Source organism: Lepisma saccharinum, chromosome 30 (assembly GCF_977018435.1).
Source record: "Lepisma saccharinum chromosome 30, izLepSacc3.1, whole genome shotgun sequence".
Taxonomy (NCBI): Eukaryota; Metazoa; Arthropoda; class Insecta; order Zygentoma; family Lepismatidae; genus Lepisma; species Lepisma saccharinum.
Genome location: NC_139258.1, coordinates 13419330 through 13434575, shown reverse-complemented (window position 1 = coordinate 13434575; position 15246 = coordinate 13419330). Strand labels below are relative to the sequence as shown.

Below are 15246 nucleotides of genomic sequence, written 5' to 3'. Positions count from 1 at the left end.
TGTTGCACCTTTTCGTGATATTAGCACATTTATCCCCCTTTAAGCCCCTCTCTGATGCTTAAGCACCTTTTTTGTTTCTTGTCTGTCATGTTTTCTTAAATGAGGATGGTATTGAAGCAGTCAATACCGTCTTACGTCACGATTCAAGGTGCGAGATATTGGGTCACATATTATGGGCAGCAGCCGTCTTGCAAGATCTGTGACGAATTGACACACGCAGCAGCCATGTGTCCCCAAAGACGACGACGCACTACTCCTACCGTAGCAAGTTCACCCGCAGTCCAAGCGGGCACATCTATGAACAACCAGGAACCCAGCACCTATGCACAACGTGTCAATCGACCACCAACGCAACTCACTGTCAAAGAAACACAATTGGACTCTCGACCCACAGTGTTGCCAATACCCACCAGAACGACATTGAGGCAGAAGACAGAGGGTGATGTACCAACAGCGTCAACTGAGAACGCACCGAAAGACGATCCTGCAGTGGTAACACTTTCGGGGAACAACGCGACGGACGAAACCATGGAAAATTCACTGTTATGGGCTGATGAAGTAGAACGGGAAGAAACTGTACAAATGGAACTACATGAAGATCTACCAGAGGGTGTCCACCAAATCAAGTGTGAAGACCAGATGAATGTGCATGACAATTCTGATATCCAGCTGACTCCAGATGAAGTCCCAAGTCATGTGAAGCCTGTTGTTGTTCCAAGGGCCCCGTTGAAGGATGCCACCAGAAGGAAGCTATCCATGGAAGGACAGCAGAAGCAGTTGACGAAGCAGAAGCGCAAGAAAAGTTCTCAAAGGGATGCGGAAATCAACCCACCGACCAAGAAGATTGATGACCAACGCCCCCTCTCTCCCTCCCCAGTGCGAATTACCCGGTCCCAAAGTGTTAATAATCTAGGTGCTAATGTTAGTGCTAGTGAAAAGATAATTCCTCATGAAAATTACTGATGCGCGTGATAGTGTTGTAGTTAGTGTACGGAGAAATGTTTGTTTATCTTTTGAGATGAGAATGATTTCCGGGTGTAGTGCGAGACATAAATTTGTTACTTTCCCAGTGTGTACAGCATAAATTTCCATATTACATGTTAGTGAGTTACAACATGAATATCGATATAATAACAGGTAGAAAAAATAGTGCAAATTGTGTCATGCACAAGAACGATTATTGTCATTCCGAAAACCACTTAGGACAAATACTTACTTTCGTCAAATTGAGCACCAAAAATGTACATCTACGTGGTATCCTTATATACAGTTTTATATAATATCTTTTTGTGCATGAATTACAGCACGCGTCTTTGTACCCTTAATATCAATGGGATCCTGACGCCAGTAAAATGCAAAGTGCTTGCGGACTTTGTCCGAATACATTCGATTGACATTCTATATTTGCAAGAAGTATGTTTTGTAGAATTTAACTTCATATATGGGTACGAGGCGATTGTAAATTTGGGAACAAGCGGGAGAGGGACGGCAATTTTAATCAGAAGTGGGATAGAAATAAAAAATGTAAAGAAATTAGTTGATGGGAGGGGAATCAGCTTTCAAAGTCAACGTTATACTTTTGTTAATATCTACGCCCCCTCCGGACAGCAAAACAGATGGAAAAGGGAACAATTTTACCAGAATGAGCTGGTATACTTACTTCCAAATAATGATTCGTGTATAATCCTAGGTGGTGATTTTAATCAGGTGCTGCGATCATGTGATTGTGTAGGCAAGTTTCAAAATAGTTTAGCATTAACGACCTTAATCAACGACTTACAGCTGAAGGACATCTGGACCGAAAAACGAAAGGATGTAGTGTTTACCTATTTCAATAACAAAGCAGGTTCGCGATTGGACAGATTCTATACACTTGGTCATAATATAAAATATGTGACGACAATAGATGCTTTGCCGGTACCTTTTTCAGATCATATAGCAATCAGAATGAGTATTAATCTACAAGAATCTAAATTAGTTTGGGGTCCGTCCTATTGGAAAATGAACTCTGCCCTACTTCAACAACCTAATGTGAATGATATGTTTGAAGAAAAATGGAAGTATTGGTGCCGGCAACGAAAACACTATACTGATTACAATACGTGGTGGGTAAAATACGTAAAACCTCGAATTAAATCCTATTTTCAATGGCTAGGGAAAGAGAGTGCACGTGACCGGAACTTAATGTTGAACTTCTATTACAAATGTTTACATGAGTTATGTATGCGACCTGATGTCACCGAACATTATCCACAGATACAAAAATACAAAGCACAAATCCTTACGTTGCAACGGCATCACTTGGAGGGTATAAAGATAAGAGCTACTCATGCGTCATCTTTGCAAGATGAACGAACCTCTCTATTTCACTATGTACAAACACAAAAACAAAAGAGAGCTCTATTGATAAATAATATTGTCGATTCCGGCGAAGATACACTTAGAACCCAACAAGGTATATCACAAGTGTTTTACAAGTATTATACTAATTTGTATACTGGTAAAGAAGTAGATCAATTGGCTGTACAACAATTGCTCACATCGGTAAATAAATTTTTAACGGACGAAGACAGAACTTTGTTAGACAGTGACGTCACCGTCGAGGAGGTGTATGAGGCACTGCGTACTTGTAACGTTAAGCGCACTCCTGGGAACGATGGCATAGGCTATCAATTTTATATACGGTTTTTTGATATTATAAAACATGAATTGGTCATGATAATACAAGATGCATTTCGAAACAAATGTGTGCTTCAAAATGAAGGTATAATTGTACTGATTGCCAAAAAAACGCGTCCGAGTGCAGTTACTGACTTTAGGCCCATTACTTTGTTAAACTGTGACTATAAGATTATGGCAAAAGTTTTGGCTAATAGACTGAAACCTATATTATCTTCCTTACTCAGTTCACGGCAAACATGTGTCAGTAAAACTCAAAATATATTTTCAACGGTGGCGGGTATACGTGATATCATGTCTTATTATGAAATGCAACAAACATCAGCTTGTATACTATCCTTTGACTTTACAAAAGCTTTTGACCTTGTAATTCACCAATATTTGTTTGAAGTACTTCGAGCCTATCGCTTCAGTGAAGACTTTATATCTCTTTTGCAAAGTTTCTATAGAAAGGCAACTTCCCGTCTTCTTATCAATGGATTCGTGACTCCTGCAATACACGTGACGAGATCCATTCGCCAGGGGTGCCCCTTGAGTATGCTTCTCTTCGCTTTGACCTTGGACCCGCTACTTCGATATATTCAGTGCCGAGCCCCGCCGGCAGCGAGTGCTTTCCTTGAAACGCAAGTGTTTACATTCGCAGACGATTTATCAGCTTGTGTAACAACAACGAACCAGCTCCAAAATATACTAAATGCAATGTGTTTGTATTGTTCTGCCAGCGGAGCGGAAGTAAACATGACAAAATCAAAGGCTTTACCTGTTGGCAACTGGAAACAAGACAATCCGGACATAGGGATACAATATGTGAACGAACTTAAAATATTAGGCATCACTTATCATAGTAACGACTCCAGAATGTTGGATCTAAACTGGACGAAAATAGTAAGCGAAATCCGGTTACAGTGCTATCAAATGAGAGGAAGACACCTCAACTTAATTCAGCGTGTTTGGTTCCTACACACTTTTATTTTTAGTAAATTAAATTATGTCGCGCAAGTGTTGCCAATCACACAGCAATATCTCCGACAAATAAAGTCTGCTGTGGGATGGTTCATGTGGTACGGACATTTTTTTCGGGTACCTTTCCCGATCATGTGTCAAACACACATGACAGGTGGTCTAGACCTATGGAATATTGAAAATAAATGTAAGTCGCTATTTTTAGCTAGAAATTATAAATTGTACTTAACTGAAGGGTCGATTACATCAATGTGGTTGCGTATATTTACCGATACGTTTCCACCACAAAATCCACCCAACTTGTCTCGACTAACAAAGAATTCTATGTATGTACGAATATTTGTACAAGAATGGAGTTATGTGGAGTTTCCCATGGATTTGAAGGAGAATACTCTGTCAAAATATTTGTATGAACATTTTCAACGACAACTTAGCTTGCAGCAGAGTCGAATAGAAAAAAAATTTCCTAATGTTATTTGGTCCAATGTATGGCAAAATCTTCACAAGCCGTTCCTTGACACGGACATACGAAGTTTGTGGTATACCCTGGTGCATGATCTAGTTCCAACAAATGTTCGACTAAATGAAATAAAAAGATTACCAACAAATGAGTGTAAACAATGTGGAGAGGTGGATACAAATCAACATCGCCTCACTACATGTAAAGGAGTTTCAGAAATTTGGGCCTTTCTCATTATGTGCCTTGCCAAAATATGTCGTATATCGCCACAATGCTTTCAAGCAAACATATGTATATTACCAGACTTCAAACATTTCCCTGTGAAGAAACAAAATGCCATTGTGTGGCTAATAGCACATACAATATACTATATATACAGCAAAAAGTTTGAACCAAATATTACCCTATATACAATGTATCTTAAAAGATCTAGATGGAAACAATCCAAAAAACAACATGTCAGATTGTCACAATATTTTGGTAAATATCTCGATGTAATGTAATTGTATGTAAACATGAAAGAAAACTATCCATAGATGTAAACAGAATAGTAAAATAAAAAAAAAAAAAAAAAAAAAAAAAAAAGTCGGTAACGCGTCTGACTACCAGGCTAAAGGTCCCGGGTTCGATCCCCGGCCGGTTCAAATTCGGGAACTTTTCTAACGATGGAGGCGGCCCCGGCGCCCACCCAGCGTCGAATAACATGGGTACCTTGGGGAAACCCTGGGGGGGTAAAGGCGGTCAGGGGCGTGATGCTGATCACCTCACCCCCACTCACGACCGGATCAAGAAAGTGTGGGGCGTTACCCCCACACCCCTATACGCCTTCATGGCGTGGTGCTATGCACAGGGGAACACTTTACTTTTTTTTTTATGATGTCAAGTCTACGCAACCAATTTACTCCACGTGTTCTTCAGTCTTACCAACCAGATAGTCACTGATAATTTACACATACGTCATATGGAACGGATGTTAAGATGCAGCACCTTTACAAATATATAGTTGTTTTCCTATCGATCGTTTGAGATATGTATTTTAGGACATGAAGTCAAGTAAAATGACCACACACTGTTGCACCTTTTCGTGATATTAGCACATTTATCCCCCTTTAAGCCCCTCTCTGATGCTTAAGCACCTTTTTTGTTTCTTGTCTGTCATGTTTTCTTAAAGAATTGGACAGAAAAATAAATAATTTTCGCTCTTCTTGAACAGCTACATAAAATCCTATAGTCTCATTTTGTAGAGCAGAACCAGAGCTACAAAATGGTATAATACAGTGTGTCCGAGAAAAAATATACCAATAAAGAATTTAAATAACTCAACAATTGTTAACAATAGAAATGTCAAATAACGTTTATTTGGAAGAGGGTAGAAAGGAATTTTTTTAACCACCAGAAGGGAAAAAATCGTAACATAATTAAGCGCATGCGCGGCTTTGTTCGTGAGTAGTCTGTACAATGGCGCCGTTTACTGTTCGTCAGAAAGTTGAGAGCTGCTTTTGGTTAGCAGAATTGAAGTCTCCTGTAACGGTACAAAGAAGATTCCGGCAACAATATGGACAGGAAGCACCAAAACGTCATTACATTGTTAAATGGCATAAACAATTGCTGGAAACAGGGTCTTTGTTGAGGAAGAAAGGCAGTGGTCGGAAGCGTGTGAGCGAGAATAAAGTGGTTGCAGGTCAGGAAGCTTTCCAGAGAAGCCCGCGTAAATCTGTGAGACGTGCTAGTTCTCAACTTTAAATTCCACGTTCTACCCGTTGTGTTACTAACTTCCTTAATAACAATTTCGCTGGTAATTGGATTGGGAGGGGTGGACCCATTAAATGGCCACCACGGTCACTGGACTTGACTCCTTTGGACTTTTTCCTTTGGGGTTATGTGAAGACTATGGTTTACCAAACACCTGTGCAAGACCTGAACGATCTCCGTGAAAGAATTATCGATGCATGTGGCTCCGTCACTCATCAAATGTTGAAGAACACTTGGGTGGAGGTTGAGTACCGCCTTGATGTTTGTCGTGCCACCAAAGGAGCACACATTCAGATCTACTAAGGTGAAATTTTTTTCTTGTTCTTTGGTTAAAAAAAATTCTATGATTTTCTCTTCCAAATAAACGTTATTTGACATTTCTATCGTTAACGATTGTTGAGTTATTTAAATTCTTTATTGGTATATTTTTTCTCGGACACACATAATCATTGTAGCCCAAATAGTTCCCAAGATAATGCAGCAAAACCCGCGAGAGAAAAGACACACTTCAACAAAACCTTCTCGGCAGAACCACCGTTCTCTCTGCGGTCCGCGCGCGCATTATATACAGAATGCGCAGAAAACGAGAGCATTGAATAAAGGTATTTTATCAGTACCTTTCTTCTTGCACCTTTTGAAAACATTTTCAGAACCTTTTTCCCTTTCCTGACCCTAATTTTGAACCTTAATATCCCATCCATAACCATTAGTAATTGCAGTCAACCCATTAGTGACAATTGTGAACCTGTACTGCATGGTTGCATATAGATTCGGGATAATGTTCCGTTTTCCGATGGATTTTGCTCCTATTGAGATATTGTTTGCTTTAGTGATCTCTATACTCTGTGAAAACTTGTGCTGTGAACTGTTGGATATGTCTATACGAGACGATACCTTGAGACCTCAAAGTCCCGTCTCGTCCATCTCACCGGAAACCGTTTTCTATGTATCCAATCTTCCATCAATTCTATATGTTTGTGCTGTAATAGGACCTTCATGAAATGAACCTCTGGATGTTGAAATGCAAGTCTGAAAGGGTACAGCGTTACTGAACAGTTCGCGAGTTCAACTGAACCACATGCTATTGCTACATCTCCTGGGTTTGTACTGTCACAGACACTTCTGGGTTGCAACGTCACCACTGAAAGCTAATGGAATGGTTACAACCCAGAAGTGTCCGTGACTGTACATAACAGGATCTTCCCGATGGCGTAGTGGTAACGTCATCGCTCTTTAACCAAGAGATTGTGGCACTTAAACTGTAGTTACAGTCCCGATTAGCCTATATGTACTTAATGTACAGTCGGCAGGAGTAGAAGTTGCCATTGAAAATTTGCTATTAAAGCCACATATCGCCGTATAGTTAGGCAACACACATAATGCTCTCCATGTAAGCGAGCATTTCAGAATCTAAGTGTCGCATTTTTATTGCTGGTGGGTGTACATAACCGACAAAGACGTCTGCTTTGTTATCCGCCTGTTTGTTTTATTTACCTAGTCCAGAATGTGTGAAGCACGTTATCTCTGTGATGGTGCGGTGAAGTCAAGGGTTATTCAATGTATCTTAATTTGTGTCACTCTCCGGCCTATTTAGATTAAGCGTGACGGTATCTTGTAAAATTGTCCACAACTATAATTTCACTGTAAAATCTACTGGTGCTTCACCGTTAATCAATTCTACAGTGTTTTCACTGTGAATAGACGTTGAAAAGTAACAAATTCAACATATCGTTTGCAAATACTAAGTACGGTAATAGATACGGTACATAATCGTATTTTGGAATTCTTGAAAGAACTGTTACTAGCATTTTGAGTGGTGTAGATCGTTGGTGTTTGATTTGGACTTGTTTTTTTAGTTATTTAGCGTCGCTTTTCTGCCAGTTTTGACAAACCGCGACGATAAAGATGATTAGGGTTAGGATTTTCATGACTTAGCATATTTTTTTGGGCAAGGGTAATATGTTCCCTAAACATGTAGAAATTCATATTATGAAGAAACAAAAAGCTTCTTAAGGGCATATTCTGGCATATTGGGCCATTTCTACGTTATAGAGCATATTTTGATGGATTTTCGGTCATATTCAGCGTATCTTTGCATTTTCAAGAAATATACAGTCGTTTTCGAAGTGGATTCGTTCTAACTCCCATGTTTACTCGAGATTTTATTTTGCGCTGTAGCAAACTCTTCTTCATTTTTATTTGAAAATTTAGGCCCAACTCAGGGTTCATAAAGCGAACTAAAAATAGTACATATGTGAAAATATCTCAGCATTTAGACATTGAGGTTTGAAACAGTCCAGTTATAAGGGCATATTTTGTAAAATTTTTGGTCATATTATTTGCATATTTTGGTGATTTTTAGGTTATAGAAATCCTAGGTTAAAGATGAGTGATGTGATGAGATTGATACAGAATCACGCGGAGAGAACACCCATGGCGGGATTCGAACCCGGGACCCCTGGTGTCGTAGCGCAGTGTGCTGACCACTCCGCCACGAAGCTCGGCTTCATCGTTAATAAAACCGAAGATAAAGTAAACTTACTTGAAACAATGAATATAGCTGGATGCATTGTCTGTGTTTATTTACGGTGAAAATAGATTTACGGTTATATCACTGGCGCGCTATTAACGTTACGGTCACAGTGTAAGGATGAATACATGGGATTGATGCAGGGGTCACTCATCAAGGAACGCCCAGGCGGGGTCTCGCAGCTTGGGAGGTTGCTGGTTGGGTCCCCAGGAAAAGAAATCATCTGAATTTCATTGATCATCACGCATCATCATCGTTGAGTCTGATCTAGAGATGAGTGCAGGAATGAGCCGTGAATTGTTTCAGTGAATCGCTATCTGGCTTAGTTGCCCGCCATGTTTATTTGGTGATGCGGTTTGCTAAGTGACCTGCAGTGGTAACGATCCGAGGACTGTAAGGTGCTTGTGGTCCGATTGAAATGATTTCGGCTACGTTTTGGCGCCTGCAGAGGGTAGATCTGCAACGTTGCTACGGGTGACACGGCGGGGAATGTCTTCATAGCTGCTTAAGAAGAAACGGATTGTGCAAGGGGGCAAAGCTAGACGCGAGAAACGTTACAGTAATCGCCCCCTTTTTTTCTAGTTGGGGAAACCGGTTTTCTGCGTGTAGAAAGGGCGAAATGTCTCGTTACAGCATTCTGCTGCAACATGGCTAGTGTATTGATTTGGCCAGCAGTGCGCTCACACCGGCAAGGCGCTGACGAACTGAACCCACATTACACCTCGCTTTCGGAACCGCACGGTTAACACACAGAGCATTCTATGCGTTAAGAAAAACCGGCAGGATTGTTGCACCCTCCCGCTCAAAAAAACTTACCCGTCTTTTCTTCATGACCTCCAACACGATGCACTACGCCAGGCACGGACGCACCATAACCCTTCCGCCGCTACATTCTTCCCAGAATCCACATCGACGAACATTCATAGCGAGAGGGTATGGAAGGTTAACAAAAAAACTACTTTTTTTTTCTTTTTAAGTTATGCACACACGGGAACACAGCACGGCACACTCGCTCGGACCACACACAGACAACTGAGGCCTCGCTGCCTCTTCCGCGCGCATGCGCAGACTCGCACCCCTCCCGCGGCGCTTTCCCCTCTCTCGCCGACGTTCTCATGTGTTCCGTTTCTGTCGATATAATAATATAGGTTACCGTGGCAACAGGATATGTTTGATTCACCCTGCACATTGTACACAAAAGTAGCATTTGCATCAGGCTTTAGTGGGAAAGAAATGTCCCGCTTAACTAGTTACGTCATCAACATTACTTTGGTTTTCTCCTCGTCTCTACGTACCCATGCCTAGGAGATATACTTCTTCGAAACCTTGGCCTTGTCATTACTTGCTCCCTCTATTAGCCGCTATCAGTGGCGTTTCCATAGCTACGTATACATTTTTTAGTAGTATGTCATCATTTTGTCCTCTTTTCCTGTCTTCTTTTTTAGGAATACTAAATGAGGATTATGACCAGGAGTGTATTTTCTAGGTTAGCTAGAGGAGGAAAATCGATCAGAAATTGTAAATATTATTATTCATATCAGTGAGATGATGATGCTGATTCTGGAGTTGGCAACGTGATTTCTTATGAGTTGGCAACCTGATTTCTTATGGGTTGGCAACCTGATTTCCTATGAGTTGGCAACCTGATTTCCTATGAGTTGGCAACCTGATTTCCTATGAGTTGGCAACCTGATTTCCTATGAGTTGGCAACCTGATTTCCTATGGGTTGGCAACCTGATTTCTTATGGGTTGGCAACATGATATCCTATGAGTTGGCAACCTGATTTCCTATGGGTTGGAAACATGATTTCTTATGAGTTGGCAACCTGATCCTGATTTCCTATGAGTTGGCAACCTGATTTCTTACGAGTTGACCACCTGATTTCTTATGAGTTGGCAACCTGTTTTCCTATGAGTTGACAACCTGATTTCCTATGAGTTGACAACCTGATTTCCTATGAGTTGACAACCTGATTTCCTATGAGTTGGCAACCTGATTTCCTATGGGTTGGCAACATGATTTCCTATGAGTTGGCAACCTGATTTCCTATGAGTTGGCAACCTGATTTCCTATGAGTTGGCAACCTGATTCCTTATGGTTTGGCAACCTGATTTCGTATGAGTTGGCAACCTGATTTCTTAGGAGTTGGTAATTTTATTTCTATTCATAGCCTAGGACCCCGTGACATAGTGACACAGCCCAGATCTTGCACTCAGTATACGTCACTGGTTATGACCCCCACCAACCCCCCTTGAGCACGCTATTGTTCACTATATTCATTATTATACTACACTTGACTGGAGAACTGCCCCATCCTGTAAAATGTACCATGCAATTTTCGTGATAAAGGTAATCTTTGAAGACTCGAACCCGGGATTCACGTTCGCTCTTCTAACCCATGAATCAAGGAGAACTGAACCTAAGCAACATTCATCCGAACTCCGTGGTGGAGTGGTTAGCATAGCGCTCCACGGGTCCCGAGCGCTAGGCATGGGTATTCTTTGTGAATTTTCCTTCAACATTTTCATCATATCATACTCGTTCTAATCTTCGCGATTAGTCAAAAGTGGAAGAAAAACGAAGTGAATGAAACCAAATTAATTAATCGAGTTGAGAAGAACTGTGTGGAAACCAGAAATGATATCTTTTTAAACGCGCTGACATAATATTACAATAATAATTTTACAAGAGTTATAGACTTACAAGAATGTGCTCCGAGTTCTTTAAATTCAAGATGGCGCCGGTCAGTGTACTTGCCGACAATAATTAAAAATGTTGCTACCTTTATTTCCTTCTGTTCGCAGTGCTGAATTTCAGTGAAACGATACTCTCTTCCTAAGCTCCTTACTGTAAGCCAGAGGCGTCTCGTGAACGCATGCCGTGCATGCTGCGCATGCGTTCACGAGACACCTCTGCGCAGTCCGCAGTTTTAAAATAAAGATTGGACACTACAAGATAGCAGCTTAGTTCATTGTGACTGAAAAGGAAGTGTACATTTAATGATAGACTTTGAAGTGAATTTCCGGTGTAAAGAATATGACGAGACCGAATATAATAATTATGGCGTTCATTGTTCCCAACAGGCTTCCGGTCATCGATGTCCTGGATTTTCACTCATGAAATGTAGCAACCTTATAGGTTAGGCATGTTAGGTTCAGGCCTCTTACACTGTCGTTTGGGGGGGGGGGGGGGTGCTTGACCAAAAAGGTATTATTTAAGGTAAGAGATTCACTCAATAATTCTGCATAGGATTTAGCTGTTATAACACCTCTACACCAAGTGTCCTACAGAATTAAGTCATACGTGATATTGTTGCATGAAATTACAAATATTGAATAGGCTCTCGTATATATATTTATGTCTACACTAGCTGACAACCCGGTGTTGCCCAGGTATTTACTTATCTCCATCTTCTACTAGACAGGAAAATAATGAATTCTAACTATAGTGTAAAATGTAACTAATTTTATTTACAGGTATTTAAAAGTATAAGTACAGTATACAATTTATAAAGTAAAAATATTAATGTAACTCAAAACTTGATTATAAACAACATTTTTAGTTTCACCTCCAGGACCAAGAATAAATACATTGATCGGCATTGGGAGTGTAACTATTCATCTTAGCGACCCCGAAAACTATGGATTCCAAATTAATATCGGTAGTTTTACATGTCACCCTTTCCCACCCCCACCCCTAGGGGTACCAGGGGTGAATAGGAGTTGAATGGCATTAGGAGTGTAGCTATTAATCTTAGCGACCGTGAAAACTATGGATTGCACACTAGTATCGGTCGTTTTCCATGTCACGCCTTCCCACCCCCACCCCTAGGGGTACCAGGGGTGACTTGGTGTTGATCGGCATTGGGAGTGTCACTATTCATCTTAGCGATCCCGAAAACTAATATCGGTCGTTATCGATTATTTTTGCATGTCACCCACCCCCACCCCTATGGGTGCCAGGGGTGTCTTACCCCCACAGTATTTCTTTCGAGATTGCAAGTGATATGTGTGCCAAGTTTGGCTGAAATGAGAGTTATCCCGGAACAAACACACACATCCATTTTTATATAGAATTAGAAGAAAGATAGATTACTATCATGAAAAATCTAAAAATGATAAATAAAATTGTTATATCTGGTGCAGATATTGGTTGGTTGGTTGATTTAGTATTTTACGTTCACTTTATGCACAGTAAGGCTAATTGGGAACCGCTTCCGTGGCCGTGAGGTCTAAGGCGCTGTGCTTTGGGCTCCGACTGCGGGACGGCATGGGTTCAAGTCCGCCTGGGTTCAGTCTATTGTTTCTTGGCCAGTGTATAGGACTAGTGATAACCCATCATCGTGAGGAAAATATCGGAAATCTCCTATAACGGCTGGGGTTTCGGCGTGCTGACCCCACGTCACACCATTACTGGTTGAAGATTTCCACACCTCTAGCTGGTTTTTGGGGAGGGGGAGACTGGCAATCGGGAGATCTCGGGACCCCTTGCTGGTTGGTGCCAATATTAAAGAGGATAGAGAGGTTGGAAGAGGTAGGGTAATTTGGGGAAACTCCAACAGGCTAAGGGTATTTCATCAAATATAAAAATAATGAAGCATGTATTATTTTAACATACTATATATTATATATTGTACGTATTTCTATAAGTGAAATTCAAGAATAATATTGAATATACTCCTTAAAAAATGCCATATTTACATTCCAATAACAGTGATGGGATGATAAGAAGCCCCTAATCACTCTCAGAACAATTGTAGCATACGAAGTATGGATCTTCACCACCAGGGACACATTTTTCATGATACCAAGTGTGACATACAGTACATTGCACCCAGTCTCTTCCATCAGCACTCAAGGAATTTGGAAAATACCTCAGATGTCATGTATCCTTCATCTGCCACCTCGATTCTTAGTTCCAGGGGTCATTCCTGAAAGATAGGTATCATTCTTTCTTTCTCATTTCATAACAACGAAAGGAGGTATAAATTGACTGCAAGCTTTGGCCATGAAATGTCTCACCTTTTTCTAGATTAGTCTGTGCATAAACTGCCTTCTTTCCTTTCACTGCGACAACTTTCCCTGGCTTATAAATCAATTATAATCCTGATTCATCGCAGTTGAAAATACTACCAGGTTTGTTTCACAAATGCAGTTCATCAAAGCACTTTTATGTACGTACTTCCTCAAAGAATGTTTCAACATTTTCTTTGGTCATACATCTAGCACGAGCAAATGAGAGTGCTTCCGCTCTTCGTACACTCAACTTTGGATGACGTGACAAATACCAATATACCCAGTTGTATCCAGCCATTTGTGCTGATTTGTTGAACAGATGTTTAATTTGATTTAATTCTGCGAACGGGTAGGCAACACAACGCGTCGTTAATAGTCATTCAATAGCCACAAGCATCTAATTTACATATTCGTTCTTCCAATTATTTTTCTTGCTCCGTTGTGAACGTTGCATGTCCTCGTACACGAGCAGTATTTACTTTATCACGTAAAGTGTTTCGTGGAACTTCGAAAGTTTGTGCTGCTCTGGCTAAAGGCATTCCACATTTCACAGCGTCTGCTGCTGCACTCATACTTTCGACAGTCCAACTGCATTTTGTACTCTTTCTCACGTAGTTTGCTACCTACTTAGTGTGCACTTCTTAAATAAACTTATACCACGGCTACAGACATATTAATCTCAGGGTTAATGGGTTGTTGGTTCGAGAATACGAATAAGAAAGCGTTTATAGCCAAAGGATATGTTTAAATGCGAGTCTATATTCTGAAACTTAACACGGTACAGAGAAATATATAGCAGGGTTGAATATACATGAGTTTTGAAAAACTAAATATGCTGACCAAGGCAGTAATTTATTTATTAAAAACATAAACTAAAACGTAACGTTTCAACCTTCTAGCAAGGTCTTCATCAGACTCTGTATCAAGTACAATAGTCTTTAGTTTTTCATAATCATGGAAACAAGGCTTAATGGTGTTCAATTCAATTCAATTCAATTCAATTCAATTTTCCTTTATTAAAGGGCGAGGTTCAGCCTGCGGCTGTTCTACCACCTAACATGAGTTTTGTTCCTATGATATGTGAATAATTAAACTACTTTTTCTCTATTAGGAAAGGCTTCTTCCTCTTTCATCAATTTCTTCTGTGATAAAAATATGGAAAGGCTTCTTCTTCTTTCATCAACTTCTTCTATGGTGAATGGAAAAAGCTTCTTTTTTCGTCAATTTCTTCTATAATAAGATAGGAAAGGCTTCTTCTTCTTTCATCAACTTCTTCTATGGTGAATATGAAAGGCTTCTTTTTCTTTCATAAATTTCTTCTGTGATAAAATATGGAAAGGCTTCTTCTTCTTTCATCAACTACTTTTATATACAAATGGTTATCCCCCTTTCATTCATCACCGTTCTTATTTCCTCTATTCATATCAATTCTTATTTCTTCTTACGCAGCAATTCTTATTTTCTTCTATATTCAGCCGACTATTCTATTTCTTATATTCTCGATAATTCTTCTATTTATTCCTTCTACTGCAAATTCTTATTTTTCTATTCTTTTTTGGCAGTAAAAAGTCTTATTTCTCTTATTTATCGCAAATATTCTCTATACCATATCTCTTCTTAAAAATATAGAAAATCATTATACTGCATTCCATGTCGATAGAGGATTTTTAAGGGCTTCTAATCTGACAATAGCCCCTCCTCCTAAAAACAACACCGGGGAAATGACCCAGGATCGCTAATATCCAGCGCTGTCTATGGCCCAGTGCGACTAATAAAGAGCGCAGCCGTAAAGTGCTTTGGGGCGTCTAAGTTGACAACAGCGCCACCGGGGACAAACAACCAAAA

General features: G+C 40.2%; 1 protein-coding gene across 3 annotated transcripts in view; it reads right to left on the bottom strand.

Moving 5' to 3' along the window:
* The window catches only part of Shaw (potassium voltage-gated channel shaker cognate w), a 376242-nt gene extending 366839 nt beyond the window's left edge, over positions 1 to 9403 (bottom strand). For all 3 annotated transcript variants that reach the window (XM_083115583.1, XM_083115585.1, XM_083115584.1), the window contains exon 1: positions 9201 to 9403. The gene's annotated coding sequence lies outside the window, so the exon portion shown is untranslated. The remainder of the gene's footprint in view (positions 1 to 9200) is intronic.
* Between the last annotated feature and the right edge of the window lie 5843 nt (positions 9404 to 15246).